This window comes from Dreissena polymorpha, chromosome 2 (assembly GCF_020536995.1).
Source record: "Dreissena polymorpha isolate Duluth1 chromosome 2, UMN_Dpol_1.0, whole genome shotgun sequence".
In the NCBI taxonomy this organism is placed as follows: Eukaryota; Metazoa; Mollusca; class Bivalvia; order Myida; family Dreissenidae; genus Dreissena; species Dreissena polymorpha.
The window spans coordinates 14,168,523-14,185,669 of record NC_068356.1 but is presented as its reverse complement, the minus strand read 5'-3'; the positions used below and the strand labels follow the sequence as shown (position 1 = coordinate 14,185,669).

The 17,147-nt window shown below is 46.6% G+C and overlaps 2 long non-coding RNA genes across 3 annotated transcripts in view; both read right to left on the bottom strand.

Annotated features, from left to right (window-relative positions):
- Positions 1-3,441, bottom strand: LOC127865951 (uncharacterized). The gene is made up of 2 exons (XR_008042824.1): positions 2,871-3,441; positions 1-463 (listed from the first exon to the last, which is right to left on the bottom strand). It is a non-coding gene; the product is annotated as an uncharacterized LOC127865951 (long non-coding RNA).
- Positions 3,442-5,142: 1,701 nt separating this feature from the next.
- The window catches only part of LOC127865952 (uncharacterized), a 16,220-nt gene continuing 4,215 nt past the window's right edge, over positions 5,143-17,147 (bottom strand). Inside the window, exons 1-3 of one of the 2 annotated variants that reach the window (XR_008042825.1) lie at positions 16,175-16,455; positions 7,483-7,574; positions 5,143-6,457 (exon numbers count right to left, since the gene is read on the bottom strand). This is a non-coding gene — a long non-coding RNA (uncharacterized LOC127865952). Of the gene's footprint in view, positions 6,458-7,482; positions 7,575-16,174; positions 16,456-17,147 lie in introns of those variants that run through there. The other variant, XR_008042826.1, reaches the window with a different exon arrangement.

Below are 17,147 nucleotides of genomic sequence, written 5' to 3'. Positions count from 1 at the left end.
AAATAAAGGCTTCATAATTTGAATCACGATGGTAAACAAGTGTACAAACGGTTTCAAAGCAATATTAAAATGTACTTTGAAAATATTTGGTTTTCAATTGTTTTTTTAATACATGACGGAAATAACTATATGATTCGAACCCTTCACATCTCGTTAAAACGGACCGCGCTGCAATGTCTTATCTATGGAGACATGCACTCACAAGCTTCTATAGACAGTCTAAAAAAAGTTGGGGGTTTTTAATTGTAACCCCTTTGTTTTTGATATAAGTAGTCGGGAGCATCTTTGGTATATATCTTTGGTTTTGCCACAAACACAAAATTCATATTTCAGTAAATGTAACCAATGCAACATCACACTGTACACTCTATACATAACTATATTTATTATTTCCTTCGGCTAGTTTTACACCAGCATTTGCTTATACCATCGTAGCTGGACATCTTTTTTACGGATTATGAATCTGAACTCAATAAATAATAATTATCAATAATGATTGTATTTTACCACAACAATATAGAAAACATTGAAACATGAGACTTAAACATGTGCCCTCCGGGTACTGGAAAGCAAGACAATCGATCCCGGTGAACCTTTTTTGGTGCAAGCATGCCATCATTTTCAAGATCAATTCTGGAACATGTAACTTTGATAAATTGAAGATTATCGTAAATAAATTTAGCTCACGATGGCTCGTTCTAGCTTATCATTTAAAACCATGTGCAGAAGTTAGCGTTGCCACGAATTTCAGTTACACGGAATATAAATACAGTCCAACCTGTCAATAAAGACCACTCAAGGGATTTGGTCGTTGTGGTCTTTGTTCACAGGTGGTCTTTATTCGTAGGGTCGATCAAAACTTTCCAAAATATGCTAGTAGTTTTTTAACAGGTACCTTATCTATGTATGTGCTCTATTGTTTAAATGTTTGAATACTTATGCATGTATAATGAAATAAAGGATTGAAAACACAGTTTTGTTTTACATTTGTATATTTATTACATGTTGTATTTCTATTCCCTTATGTTTTTATTATTTATTTAATTTATCATATACTGTATAAATAACTATTGACATACATGTATACGTACATGTGCACTAAGTCATTCACTGACGCGAATTTCGACTCACGCTTATAGCATTTACTTTCACAGTTTACTTTCTCCTCGAATTCGTCCATAATCTCATGTTTACGCTTTAAAATGCTCTGAATTTGCGTTTTTCCTACACCAAGATCACTAGCAACTCGTCAACAACTGTGTCCTTTACCTAACAAACTAATGACCTTAACGCGTTCTTCCAACCTCAAAAATTTACGCTTGGAAGCCATGACGGTTAACTTGTACTGACAATTTACTTTTCTATAATCTATGAACGTCTTATTACGGAGAAATTTAAGAAGAGAATGACTATCAGAATGTTTGTCTTTAAAGGGGCCTTTTCACAGATTTTGGCATTTTTTAACTTATTCATTGAATGCTTTATATCGATAAATGTAAACATTGGATCGTAAAAGCTCCAGTAAAAAATCAAGAATAAAATTAAGAAAAGGAAAAGAACATTGCCCGGACCAGGTTTCGAACCAGTGACCCGTGGAGTCCTGCAAGAGTCCTGAAGTAAAAACGTTCTAGTCTACTGAGCTATTCCGCCGAGTACACATACTCGACGTATTTTATACGTTATATAAGCAATCTTCGTAGTTTCACAAAATTTAACGACAAAAGCAGAACTTTCCAAATTATTCAATCGTTTCGCGTTGCAACGCTTTATAATTTTTAGGTTTTAAAATCGTCAAAAGATGCATATAATGGCTATATTAGACCATGGTAAATGTTCAGTATTACTGTTTCCTCACAAATATCATAACTAAAACGAAACTTTGCGAATCTGAAACAACTTTTTTCAATTTTGTCAATTTACGAAAGCGTGAAAAGATCCCTTTAATAGGCATCGTAAATGATATGAAACCGTTTATTTCCTTAATGAGTTTATGAAAGCCCCAAATTTGTCTTTGATATTTTCGGCAATTAGTACATTAATCGGGAGTCACTTAAATACAAAGGCAAATATTTACACTTTTGACAAACTGTCAAATGCATAAAAGAAGCAGGCGACTACCAATTAGCAATGCGTGTCAAATAAACAAATAACTGCTATCGAGTGCAATAAACTGTCACTTGCCAATATCTCCATAGCGACCGACGAGTCCAATGGTAAAATGTATATCACGTGACTACGCAGCGTCCTGGCGGCCATTTTGTTTTTTGAAAGATGCGAAATCGTTGATTTTTATGATTGCAGTGGTCGTTGTAAGCTATCAAAATGGAGATTTGGGAATGTAAAAGGGTGGTCGTTGGTCTTTGTTCACAGGTGGGCTTTATTCGCAGGTTCAATATATAGTGAAATCGTTCGGGAGGAAATCTATGTGGTCGTTATTGACTATTGGTCGCTATTAACAGGCGGTCGCTCTGGCAGGTTGGACTGTACGTTGTTTATAATCAGTGTTGCGCGGTGCATCGATATTTTTTATGTAAGTGATGCATGTTTTCACCAAAAAATTAGGCCTTTAACAGATATTGAAACAAACAGGTTCGTATGGCATGTTCTTTTTATATATACAATGATTTAAGTCTGTCACATCAGGTCTGACACATCGACAATCATCTGATTATTACATTTTTCTCACAGGTACGAACGGTGTCGAGCGCGACACGACTTTTTGTAAACACTTTTTCAAAGTCATGCTAAATATTTCACGACTGGTAAACTTTTAAATAGACGACATATTGGTTAAGAAATTCGGTGGAGTGCTTCGCAAGTGGCAATAAGTTTGCAGTGTCTTAAAATAAAACGTTTGGTCACCCACTTACCGGATATTTCTTCGTCCGCCATGTTCTTTTCGTCAGAAAGATACGGTGCTCTTGTCAGAACTATAAAATTTTGACGGTGAGCGGAATAGTTGTGGTAATCGCCTTATCACCGTGATGAATATCCAGTTCAGAAACCATGGTTTAAGCTAGTATGATGATGTTATTGTCCTTGGGTAATGATGTGTTTGCATAGTAGCTTGCTCTAGTAGAAGTAGGTCAAACCATTCTTACTTGCAGGACTAACGATTTTTTGGGCAAATTTTAATGTAAGCTGCTATGTCAAGCTATGTTTTGGTTACTGAAAGATCTTGAATTTTTTGCTTGGTCTCGTGCAGTGTGGGAAAGTGCGTGTATCTGGAGGAAGCATCTCTTGTGCGGCGTGGTTACATGCAACTAAGAGCCAGGAGCCGTTATTGAACCGTGTGAAACCGGATAGTACCATTCACTGTGCTAGCCGCATGACAGCTTTGGTAGCAGACCACGGTAGACACACACTCTCTCGGAGCCGCGGACGCCTTTTTGATCTTCACCAAGTTCAATTCAGAAAACAACGAACATGCAATCATAAAAACACATTAACTGCACACACGTAGTCTGAAACTTACATTTAAGATATAAAAAAAAGCATAAGGAACCTGTACATGTGATACTATTGACACAAATGAAAGAATGGCAATGCCGCAAAAAGGGGCTTCAAAATCAACGTTTTACCATGTACGAAAGTGGCTGGGAACGAATGAAACGTAATGATAGCCTGCTTTTGGAATGATATTTTACACGCAAAACATAGCACAACCCATCAAACCATGAATAAATACCAGGTATCCATGTGGTTTTCGCGCAATAATTCACAGAGTGACCCTACTAGCGATTCCAGCTTAAAAATAGCCCCAAATCCAATATGCCTACCGCAGTTGGCCTTCCTGAGTAACAAAGAATACAACAACAACAAGAGGTCATGACCCCACAGTTTCGCATTTGAAAATGGTCATATTCTTAGGATTTAATGCAATTCGGGGGCACAATAAGACCTATTACCCTCAAATTTGACATTGAAACCTACCCTTTACCAATCTTTCACGGGGCCAATTCGCATATTTCTGCTTCCTACTGCGGTCTGCTACCTTAAGGACACCAATTATTCTTTTTCATTACTTCAAAAGCATCTTTTTCTAGTATTTTAGACTATTCCAGACAAAAAAATACTGTTTACACTCAACTGTATTGCAAAAAAGACTGTCTTTCTTCATATCAAACACTTTACCCAAAGTGCACTCCTATTTCACTGAGAATTCATGCATTCAGAGTTCTGACAGAGACACTCTTTAAATGTCTCCTGGAACCTTTTGGACATCTTTCAAACCTTTTTAAACACTCTGCTCATGCTTATATACATCTTACTTGCACAGCAGATACCTTTTCCAACATGTCTGGACCTAATTTGTGAGAAAAATAGTTGATTTTTCAGCCGGCAGGGTGCCAATTTCCTTAATGTTTGTCTTTTTTGCTCCTTTTCCTACATTAATACAACTGTTATAGCATACATAAGACACTAAGAACATGAGAAACACTCAAATAACATGCAACAGTAAGAGTAACCTGATAAAATAATAACAAACTGGCAAAAACATGCACTCAATACTGGTCAAAGGGAGGTAATTGAAATTGTCATCTTAGGGTTTTCATGCAAGTGCATCACTAACAAACCCATACCAACCAAAATAATGCTTTGACTGGATTTTATATGTGAAACCTGATACTGCAGCTGATAAATCCACATATTTGAGGGTCTAATTGGTGATTATATCTCCCAAACTAAGAGAATGGCCAGGGAAAACACAGAATCTCTCACTTTTAGTGTTGACTTAGTCAAAGCAAGAGGTTTATTCAACAAATATAACGGATATTATTAGTGCCGAGATGTTTAAAAGTGTTGACAAAACCAGAATTTGCTCGAATAATTCCTACAAAAAAAAGAAAACATATTTTAAGAAAGGATTCCGTGTGATGAAATCAGATGACGCGAATGCAAAATATGTGCATTTATCAGAACCACTTCCTTCAACATCTCAATGTAGTGATACAGTTGATTCAGTTGATTCAGTGAAAAGTAGCCTTTCCAATCAGGAGGCTGCAGATTTGGAATACATGTCTTGCACAGAATACCTGTCGTATACACTCAGGCCGAAGGCTCAGGAAATTCCTGCGTGTGAAAATGACGTTGTATCGTGATTGTCAACGTTGGAAAAGTAGCCCAACTTGTAAACCGTGTTCACAAGGCAAGCTGCGAAAACCCAAGGGTCGCAGTCCATGTTTTTTACAGAATGGGGTTATGTGTTTCCGTTGCTGTCAAATGTAATTCCTGCAATTTCAGCCTAGAACCCATCCAGATGTCTGACGCCGTGGAGACGGCTAAATGCCCACCAGCTGGTGCACTTAATGAAATGGCAGTTATTCCTGCAGTGAAGACAAAAATGGGCCTCACAGACATAGCAACAGTCATCACATGCCTCAATATAAAAGCTCCCAGTAGGACAGCCATGCAAAAAAATGTAATGCTGTGTGTGACAAAATGGCAGCAGTCAATGAGAGGCAGTTTATAAAAAATCAAGAATACCTGCGGCAAGTCACGTCACTTCTTCCTGCCATATCGGGAATTTATACGCAATATGATGTGTCATATTCAAGTCGGCCGCAAGGTGGTAGTGAGAAGGCTCAACAGAGCTTTGCAGCCATTATTGAGCATACGACAACGAGAAAGCTCCCTATTGCAGCTGCTGTGGCCAACAGGCACTGCAGAAGAAAGGGCTGTGACCATAGACAAGACAAATGCCGAAAAACATACAGCTCCGAAAAGTCAATAGCCGCCAGTGAGCGCTCTCTACTCAACGAAAAATTAAACAATGTGAGAACAGCAGGCCTCATTACTCTACGCTCTGTCACCACAGATGCCAGCACGCAGCTTGCTAAAGCTCTGCGGGAATACAAAGCTGAAAAAAACATGAATTTCTCACATTAAAAATGCTTCATACATTGAGGGAGGGTTGACACTTGAGAAGCACATCAGAGCACTTCAACTGTGCAGTATACCTAAAACATATGACAGGCAAGCCTATATGCAGAAACTGGCCAGTTGTCTTAGAGGTAGAGTCCGCATGGAGCTCAAGAATGCCTGAGCTCTGATAAAAGGAGACGGGTCCTTCATACGCGCTGGAGCCGCAGCAGTGCGCGTCATAATTAAATGCTTGCCTGATGATCACCGCCATTGTAAAGGAACTTCATTTGTATGCAGAGGTCACCTGTACAGTACAAATTGTTTGCCATATGGAGTGCATTTGCAACTTCATAATAAAGACCAGATCCTGATTGAGAAAGAGTTGGAGAAAATGTTTAATGAAGACGGCCTAAAATACATGTGGAAGCTTTTCAATACTTATATGGTTGAAAGCTTGCACTCAACAGTTTACCGACTTGCACCGAAGAGCTTCTCTTACAGACATAACTTTCCTGCCCTTTGTCATTCTGCTGTTCACTCGACTTCCGTGGGACAGAGCTTGTCAACCTTACAGTTGGCGCAGGCGGCTGGGCTAAACGTAAAAGAAAATTCCCAGATGTATAAGCAGCTGCGATTAAAGGACCGGCAAAGAAAATATGACTCAAAAAGACGAGCTTCAGCGGACTATAAACAAAGAAGATACTATTTACGAAAAAAGAAGTCTAACCGATCCTTATTCTCAAATTCTTTGTACAGCATTGGACACGAAGCTTCGCCTATGGCTCAAGAACACAACTACGGTCTTACATCCTAGTTATCTCAATCCACGCAGTACCAACAAAAACAACAACAACAGCAACTAAAAATCTAATAATATCAGCATTTCTTGAACTTTTTTTCCACGACTGAGGTAAAATTTGCACCTCTTAAAACCACGATGACCGTTACATCATCCGTTGAACAGACATATCTTCCTCAATTTTTTTTATTGTTCGTTTCATATGACAAGTGATCCACATTGATGCACAGCTTCATGAATGGGAAACATACATGTCTTTTGCTACAGAGTTGCGTTGGACTCTTATGAAGGAAATAAGTCAAATAACAGACAAGTAACTTCAACCTTTTACCCTACATAGTGATTCTGTATACACCGTAGCCATATGTATCGGTAAAAAAAACACCGGTCCAAGATACGCATTCACCGATGCAGACCACAGAATTGTCGGTTGGGGCAGTACGCAGACTCTCTGCTGTTTCCAGAATTAATGGAGGACAGAAGAATGTACTGGCCACTTAATGGTATGTAGATTTACTGCTGTAATATCAAAAATGCATGCAAACAAAGGATGAACTAGCATTAATCGCAAATACCTTTGCTTAGAATTCAACAATTCAGTCTGTCTGACAGCCAAATCACCGTTAGAGCTTTTTTCGGATTCAAGCTGAAAATAGCCTTTTTTAATATTTGAATTACCTCCCTTGTTTAGATCAGTTATTTACAACCAAATTATAAAAACTAAGCTCATCAAAGCCCATTTTCTGACTGGACGTTGGTGTAAAAGCTTAAAAGATACATTTCACAGGCAGGCTGTGTAAAAAAAAATTGTCATTTACCACTTAAGGTAGCAGACCACGGTAGACACACACTCTCGGAGTCGCGGACGCCTTCTTGATCTCCACCAAGCTCAATTAAGAAAACAACGAACCTGCAATCATAAAAACACATTTACTGCACACAAGTAGTCTAAAACTTACATTTAATATAAAAAAAAATGCATATGAAACCAGTACAGGGTCCGGTTTAATGAAAAACTACAAAACCCGACTGTAGTCGGTTGACTGTGTGGTCGACCGACGCTCGTCGGCCGCCAACTGACCACTCGTCGCATTCAAGGATCAAATTGCCGCGACTGTGGTCGCACGACGGTATGGTCGGTCAGTCGACTGCGGTCGTGGTAGCCGCTATTTTTAGGAAAATAACCACTTCCGCCATCAACATCCGACAGCGAAACTACACGCGAAAAATGGAAGACGAAGACAGCAATTATTCGAGTCAGTGCCATTCGTGGTACAAAAAAGAGATATATATCCGTTAAGAGCTTGTTATCGAGAACAAGAACCTGCTGGAGGGAAAGCACGGGCCATTGGTGACCGAGGCAAACAAGCGGAAAAAAGTGGCAGGAGTTTGTGGCAGCCACAAACGCGTGTGTGGTGGCGTTGAGGACAGCAGATACACGTAAAAAGCTACGAGACATAAAGAGGATGCACTAGACTGACCACTCGTCGCGTTCAAGGTACCAGCTGGGTCCGGTTTAATGAAAAACTACAAAACCCGACTGTAGTCGGTTGACTGTGTGGTCGACCGACGCTCGTCGGCCGCCAACTGACCGTTCGTCGCATTCAAGGAGCAAGTTGCCGCGACTGTGGTCGCACGACTTTGTGGTCAGTCGACTGCGGTCGTGGTAGTCGCTATTTTTATGATAATTACCACTTCCGCCATCAACATCCGACGGCAAAAATACACGCGAAAAATTAAAGACGAAGACAGCAACAATTCGATTCAGTGCCATTCGTGGTCCAAAAAGGAGTATCCTTTTAGAGCTTGTTATCGAGAACAAGAACCTGTTGGAGGGAAAGCACGGGCAATTGATGACCGATGCAAACAAGCGGAAAAAGTGGCAGGAGATTGTGGCAGCCATAAACGCGTGTGGGGCGGCGTTGAGGACAGCAGACTCATGTAAAAAATAGCTACGGGACATACAAAGGAATGCACTAGACTGACCACTCGTCGCGTTCAAGGTTCCAGCAAGAGACTCCCAGACATTCTGAGACGGTGCGAAGACCTCCTGACACCTGCAGGAGATTCCCAGACTGTCGTTGACGGTGCAAGACAGACTCCCAGACCGGCGAAGATCCAGAAGATGACACCCAGACAGTCTGCGACGGTGCCAAGACCGTCTGTGTACCTGCACTAGACTTCCACACAGTCCGCGACGGTGCCAGACAGTCTCTCACACAGGCGGGACACCTGCAGGAGACTCCCAGACAGTCTGCGACGCTGCCAGAAAGTCTACCAGACCGGCGATGCACCTGCAGGAGACTCCCAGACAGTCTACAACGATATCATGACTGTCTGGGCACCTGGAGGAGACTCCCAGACAATCTGCGACGGTGCCAGACAGTCTTTTAAATCGGCGGGGCACCTGCATGAGACTTCGAGACAGTGTGCGACGGTGCCAAGACCGTCTGGGCGCCAATGGAGACTCCCAGACAGTCTGTGACGGTGCCAATGCCTTCTGGGCACATGCAGGAGATTCTTAGACAGTCTGCGACGCTGCCAGAAAATCGTCCAGACTGGCAAGCCACCCGCAGGAGACTCCTAGATAGTCTCCAACGGTACCAGGACCGTCTGAGCAGCTGAAGGAGACTGCCAGACGGTGCCAGAAGTCTCCTAGACCGTCAGGACACCTTCAGGAGAATCCTCGACAGTTTTCTACGGTGCGAAGACCGTCTGGTCACCAGCAGAATACTCAAAGACGGTCTGCGACGGTGCCAATACCTGCAGGAGACTTTCAGAAGTCTTTGACGGTGCCAGACAGTCTCTCAGACCGGAAGGGCACCTGCAGGAGACTCCCAGACAATTTGCGACGGTGTCAAGACCGTAAGAACACATACAGGAGATTCCCAGACTGTCTGCGATGGTGCCAGACAGTCTCGCAGACCGGCGGGGCACATGCAAGAGACTCCCATACATTCTGCGACGTGCTAAGACCTTCTGGGCAACTTCAAGAGACTCCCAGACAGTCTGTAACAGTACCCGACAGTCTCTCACTCTGTCGAATACTGTTTAAGAATCTACTGCAGGTGTGCGGGCGGTCTTTGCACCCTCGCAGACTGTCTTGGAGTCTCCTGCAGGTGCCCCGACGGTCTGGGAGACTGTCTGACACCGTCTGAGAGTCTCTTGCGAGTGCCAGGACGGTCTTGGCACCGTCGCAGACTAACTGGGAATCGATTGCAGGTGCCCAGACGTACTTGGCAACATCGCAGACTGTCTGGGAGTCTCCTGCAGCTGCCCAGACGGTCTTGCCACTGACGCAGACTGTATTGGAGTCCCTGCAGGTGACCCACCGGTCTGAGAGACTGTCTGTGAGTATCCGGCTGGTGACCAGACAGTCTTGGCATCGTCGCAGACTGTCTGAGAGTCTCCTGCCGGTGCCCTGACGGTTTCGGAGACCGTCTGGCATCGTCTGGGAGTCGCCTGCAGGTACTAAGACTGTCTTGGCATCGTCGCCGTCTGTCTGAGAGTCTCTTGAAGTTGCCCCGACAATCTTGTAAAATTTCTTGCACCGTCCGGGAGTCTCCTGCAGGTGCCCTGGCGGTCTTGGCACCGTCGCAGACTGTCTGGGAGTCTCCTGCTTGTGCCCCGACGGTCTGGTATATTTCTGGCGCCGTGTTCGAGTCTCCTGCCGGTGCCCCGACGGTCTGGGAGACAGTCTTCAGGTACCCAGACGGACTTTGCATCGTCGCCGACAGTCTGAGAGTCTCTTGCAGGTGCCCCGAAGGTAAGGAAACTGTCTGGCACTTTCTGGGATTCTCCTGCATGTGCCCGGGCGGTCTTGGCACCATCGTAGACTGTCTGGGAGTGTCCTGCAGGGGCCCCGCCAGTCTTTGAGACTGGCAACGTCGCACACTGTCTGGGTGTCTTATGCAGGTGCCTAGCTGGTCTGGGAGACCTTCTGAAACCGTCGCAGATTGTCTGGGATTGTCCTACAGGTGCCCAGACGATCTTGGTACCGTTGCAGATTGCCTGGGAGTCTCCTTGCACGGGGTTTGGGTGCCGACAAATCGTCAAGCAACAACGAGCAGTCGTGGTGTGGGAGGCTGACTGCGGTCGCTCGACAGTAAGTCGAACAACGCGCGGTCGACTGACGATCGTCGCTCTCTATTAAACCCGGTTAGCGTCGCACGACGATTATTCGCTGGTACAACCATAGTCGCCCGACCATGGTCGTTCTCATTAAACCGGACCCAGGAGACTCCCAGACAGTCTGAGACGGTGCCAAGACCGCCTAAACACCTGCAGGAGACTTCCAGACAGCCTGGAACGGTGCAAGACAGTCTCCCAGACCGGCGGAGCACCAACAGGAGACTCCCAGACAGTCTACGACGGTGCCAAGACCGTCTGGGCACCTGCAAGAGACCCCGAGACAGTCTGCGACGTTGCCAGAAAGTCTACCAGACCGGCGATGCACCTGCAGGAGACGCCTAGACGATCTGCGACGTTGCCAAAACCGTCTGGGCACCTGCAGGAGACTCCCAGACAGTCTGCAACGATATCATGGTCACCTGGAGGAGACTCCCAGACGGTCTGCGTCGGTGTCAGGCAGTCTTTTAAACCGGCTGGGCACCTGCAGGGGACTCCGAGAAAATGTGCGACGGTGCCAAGACCGTCTGGGCACCAGTAGGAGACTCCATGACAGTATGTGACGGTGCCAAGGCCGTCTGGGCACCTACAGGAGACTCCCAGACAGTTTGCGACGCTGCCAGAAAATCTCCCAGACCGGCGAGGCACCCGCAAGAGAATCCTAGACGGTCTTCGACGGTGTCAGGACCGTCTGGGCAGCTGCAGGAGACTTCCAGACGGTGCCAGAAGTCTCCGAGACCGTCCCAGGCACCTTCAGGTGAATCCCAGACAGTTTGCGACGGTACGAAGACCGTCTGGGCACCAGCAGGATACTCAAAGACGGTCTGTGACGGTGCCAATACCGTCTCGGCACCTGCAGGAGACTTTCAGACAGCCTTTGACGGTGCCAGAAGTCTCTCAGACCGGCTGGGCACCTTCAGCAGACCCCCAGACAGTCTGTGACGTTGCCAGACAGTGTCTCTGACCGTAGGGGCACCTGCAGGACACTCTCAGACAGTCTGCGACAGTGTCAAAGCCGTAAGAATACATACAGGAGATTCCCAGATTGTTTTCGATGATGCCCGACCGGCGGGGCACATGCAAGAGACTCCCATACATTCTGCGACGTGCCAATACCGTCTGGGCAACTTCAGGAGACTCTCGGACAGTCAGTAACAGTTCCAGACAGTCTCTCACTCCGTCGAAGACTGTTTGGAATCTCCTGCAGGTGCTCAGACGGTCTTTGCACCGTCGCAGACTGTCTGGAAGTATCCTGCAGGTGCCCCGACGGTCTTGAGACTGTCTGACACCGTCTGGGAGTCTCCTGCAGGTGCCCGGACGGTCTTTGCACCGCCGCAGACTGTCTGGGAGTTTATTGCCGGTGTCCAGACGTACTTCGCAACATCGCAGACTGTCTGGGAGTCTCCTGCAGCTGGCCAGACGGTCTTGGCACCGTCGCAGACTGTCTTGGAGTCCCTGCAGGTGCCCCACCGGTCTTGGAGACTGTCTGGGAGTCTCCGGCTGGTGCCCAGACAGTCTTTGCACCATCGTAGACTGTCTGAGAGTCTCTTGCAGGTGCCCCGACGGTCTTGGCACCGTCGCAGACTGTCTGGAAGTCTACTGCTTGTGCCCCGACGGTCTGGTATATTTTCTTGCACCGTGTGCGAGTCTCCTGCCGGCGCCCAGACGGTCTTTCCACCGTCACAGAGTGTCTGGGAGTATCATGCCGGTGCCCCGACGGTCTGGGAGACCGTCTGGCACCGTCTGTGAGTCTCATTCAGGAACCAAGACGGTCTTGGCATCGTCGATGAATGTTTGAGAGTCTCTTGCAAGTGCCCCGGAGGTCTGCCCAGACATTCTTGCCATTATCGTAGACTGTCTGGGAGTGTCCTGCAGATGCATCGCCGGTCTTGGAGACTGGTACCGTCGCACACTGTCTGGGAGTCTCCTGCAGGTGCCAAGATGGTCTTTGGACCTTCGCAGACTGTCTTCGAGTCTCATGCAGGTGCCCAGCTAGTCTGGGCACCTTCTGAAACCGTCGAAAACTGTGTGGGATTGTCCTACAGGTGCCCAGACGATCTTGGTACAGTCGCAGTTTGTCTGGGAGTCTCCTGGCACGGGTTTTGGGTTCCGACTTAACGTCAAGCGACGAGCAGTCGTGGTGTGAGAGGTGGACTGCGATCGCTCGACAGTTTGTCGAACAATGCGCGGTCGACTGACGATCGTCGCTCTCTATTAAACCTGGTAATCGTCGCACGACGATTATTCGCTGGTACAAACATAGTCGCCCGACCATGGTCGCTCTCATTAAACCGGACCCTGGGTCCGGTTTAATGAAAAACTACAAAACCCGACTGTAGTCGGTTGACTGTGTGGTCGACAGACGCTCGTCGGCCGCCAACTGACCGTTCGTCGCGTTCAAGGAGCAAGTTTCCGCGACTGTGGTCGCACAAAAGTGTGGTCAGTCGACTGCGGTCGTGGTAATCGCTATTTTTATGAAAATAACCATTTCCGCCATCAACATCCGACGGCGAAAATACACGCGAAAAATGAAAGACGAAGAGAGCAACGATTCGATTCAGTGCCATTCGTGGTCCAAAAAGGAGATATCCTTTTAGAGCTTGTTATCGAGAACAAGAACCTGCTGGAGGGAAAGCACGGGCCATTGATGACCGAGGCAAACAAGCGGAAAAGTGGCAGGAGATTGTGGCTGCCATAAACGCGTGTGGGGTGGCGTTGAGGACAGCAGTCACGTGTACAAAATAGCTACGGGACATAAAAAGGAATGCAATAGACTGACCACTCGTCGCGTTCAAGGTACCAGCAGGAGACTCCCAGACAGTATGAGACGGTACCAAGACCGCCTTGACACCTGCAGGAGACTCCAAGACAGTCTGCGACGGTGCAAGACAGTCTCCCAGACCGGCGGAGCACCAGCAGATGACACCCAGACAGTCTGCGACGGTGCCAAGACCGTCTGTGTACTACCTGCACTAGACTTCCACACAGTCTGCGACGGTGCCAGACAGTCTCTCAGACAGGCGGGGCACCTGCAGGAGACTCCCAGACAGTCTGTGACGGTGCCAAGACAGTCTCCAAGACCGGCGAGGCACCTGCAAGAGACTCCTAGACAGTCTGCCGCGATTCCAAACTCATCTTGGCACCTGCAGGAGATCCAGAGACAGTCTGCGACGCTGCCAGAAAGTCTACCAAACCGGCGATGCACCTGCAGGAGACTCCCAGACAGTCTGCAACGATATCATGACCATCTGGGCACCTGGAGAAGACTCCCAGACAGTCTGCGACGGTGTCAGACAGTCTTTAAAACCGGCGGGGCACCTACAGGAGACTCCGAGACAGTGTGCGACGGTACCAAGACCGTCTTTGCACCAGAAGGAGAATCCCAGACAGTCTGTGACGGTGCCAATGCCTTCTAGGCACATGCAAGAGATTTTCAGACAGTCTGCGACGCTGCCAGAAAATCTCCCAGACCGGCATGCCACCATGAGACTCCTAGACAGTTTTCGACGGTACCAGGACCGTCTGAGCAGCTGCAGGAGACGGTGCCAGAAGTCTCTAAGACCGTCAGGGCACCTTCAGGAGAATCCCAGACAGTCTACTACGGTGTGCAGACCGTCTGGTCACCAGCAGGTTACTAAAAGACGGTCTGCGACGGTGCCAATACCGTCTCGGCACCTCCAGGAGACTTTCAGAAGTCTTTGACGGTGCCAGACAGTCTCTCAGACCGGAGGGACACCTGCAGGAGACTCCCAGACAATTTGCGACGGTGTCAAGACCGTAAGAACACATACAGGAGATTCCCAGACTGTCTGCGATGGTGCCAGACAGTCTCGCAGACCGGCGGGGCACATGCAAGAGACTCACATACATTCTGCGACGTGCCAAGACCTTCTGGGCAACTTCAAAGACTCCCAGACAGTTTGTAACAGTACCCGACAGTCTCTCACTCCGTCGAAGACTGTTTAAGAATCTCCTGCAGGTGTCCGGACGGTCTTTGCACCGTCGCAGACTGTCTTGGAGTCTCCTGCAGGTGCCCCGACGGTCTGGGATACTGTCTGACACCTTCTGATAGTCTCCTGCAAGTGCCAGGACGGTCTTGGCACCGTCGCAGACTGTCTTGGAATCGATTGCAGGTGCCCAGACGTACTTGGCAACATCTCAGACTGTCTGGGAGTCTCCTGCAGCTGCTCAGACGGTCATGGCACCGACACAGACTTATTGGAGTCCCTGCAGGTGTCCCACTGTTCTGGGAGACTGTCTGTGAATATCCGGCTAGTGACCGGACAGTCTAGGCATCGTCGCCGACTGTCTGAGAGTCTCCTGTCGGTGCCCTGACGGTTTCGGAGACCGTCTGGCATCGTCTAGGAGTCGCCTGCAGGTACCGAGACTGTCTTGGCATCGTCGCCGTCTGTCTGAGAGTCTATTGCAGTTGCCCGACAATCTTGGAGAATTTCTTGCACCATCTGGGAGTCTCCTTCAGGTGTCCTGACGGTCTTGGCACCGTCGCAGACTGTCTGGGAGTCTCCTGTCTGTGCCCCGACAATCTGGTATATTTCTGGCACCGTGTGCGAGTCTCCTGCCGGTTCCCCGACGGTCTGGGAGACAGTCTTCAGGTACCAAGACGGTCTTGGCATCGTCGCCGACCGTCTGAGGGTCTTTTGCAGGTGCCGCGACGGTCAAGGATACAGTCTGGCACTGTCTGAGATTCTCCTGCAGGAGCCCGGACGTTCTTGGCACCATCGTGGACTGTCTGGGAGTGTCATGCAGGTGCGCCGCCGGTCTTGGAGACTGGCACCGTCGCATACTGTCTGTGGTTCTTCTGCAGGTTATCAGATTGTCTTGGCACCGTGGCAGACTGTCTTGGAGTCTCCTGCAGGTGCCCAGCTGGTCTGGGAGACCTTCTGAAACCGTCGCAGATTGTCTGAGATTGTCCTACAGATGCCCAGACGATCTTGGATTGTCTGGGAGTCTCCTTGCACGGGGTTTGGGTGCCGACAAAGCGTCAAGCGACGAGCACTCGTGGTGTGAGTGGTGGACTGCGGTCGCTCGACAGTATGTCGAACAACGCGCGGTCGACTGACGATCGTCGCTCTCTATTAAACCCGGTAATCGTCGCACGACGAATATTCGCTGGTACTACCATAGTCGCCCGACCATGGTCGCTCTCATTCAACCGGATCCTGGTGATACGGGCAAAAGCCCGCGAAGCGGGCGTTGACCGTTCATACATATGGAAATTTAGACATAAAATTATATAAGAATACCACATATGGATGCGTTTAAAAAAAATTGCCACGCGACATATATTTTCGCGATGCTATTTATGACCTTGAACAAATAAAAAACACTTTGACATATGCTGAATCACATGTAAATACATACCTCAGGAAAAATTATATCAATGACATCATAATTGTGTAGCGAATCGCACTAAATATTCTCGCATTATTTGTTTTTCTTCGCAACCGTTCCAGAATTAAGACATTACTAAATTATCTCCCCTGAATACTAATCTTCAGTGAGTATAAGCCGAAGACTGGTTCACTACATATAGTGACAGTCTTTACCAAACACAATTTATGTGAACATAACCCGTCTTAAATATATTGCCGAATCTCAGATTATTTACTTTGATCTTTTCGATATCTTATTGTTATTATTATCCTGACAAATCACAAACGCTTGTTAAAAAAAATATTTGTTTTAAACATTATAGTTGGCATCTCTATTCTTCCAGTATTATCGCGGTATTTCAATAACGACACCCTACTGTTTATATGTCAGAATTCGTGACGCATTTTCCATTCGCTCTCAGAAAGAAGTTGTGTGTGTGATCTTGAGCAATATTCTGGTAAGCTGTCGTTGTTATCCATTAGAAACACATTTATTCACAAAATTTAAAGATATTCCGATCTAACTTTTTAGTCGTTTAGCTTTAATTTTTAACGTATTTATACCTCGTCTGCCAATCTCTTGCACGACGGTCACATTACATTCACCTCTGTGTTGGGCTCAGAACGGACTATTGTTTTGAAAGCGTCTCATTCATGTCATGATTATTCCAAGCGTTCATCATTGAGGTTACAGTACACTAAACAATCTCTTGCACGACGGTTACATTGCATTAACTGCATTAAAGAAAACCATCTCATACCATGATATCTTATATCAGTCTTAATTAATTATTATAAAATTGATATGTTTTTTTTTATGTTAAGAAACCAACATACATAAATACGCCGAAGCAATGCCTAACGTCACTCAATAAAAAATATGTACAATTGTTTACATTTGTGAAGTGCGTGGAATGATTACATCTGTGTAAATGGGCAATAAAATAGTTCCAAAGAGTTGC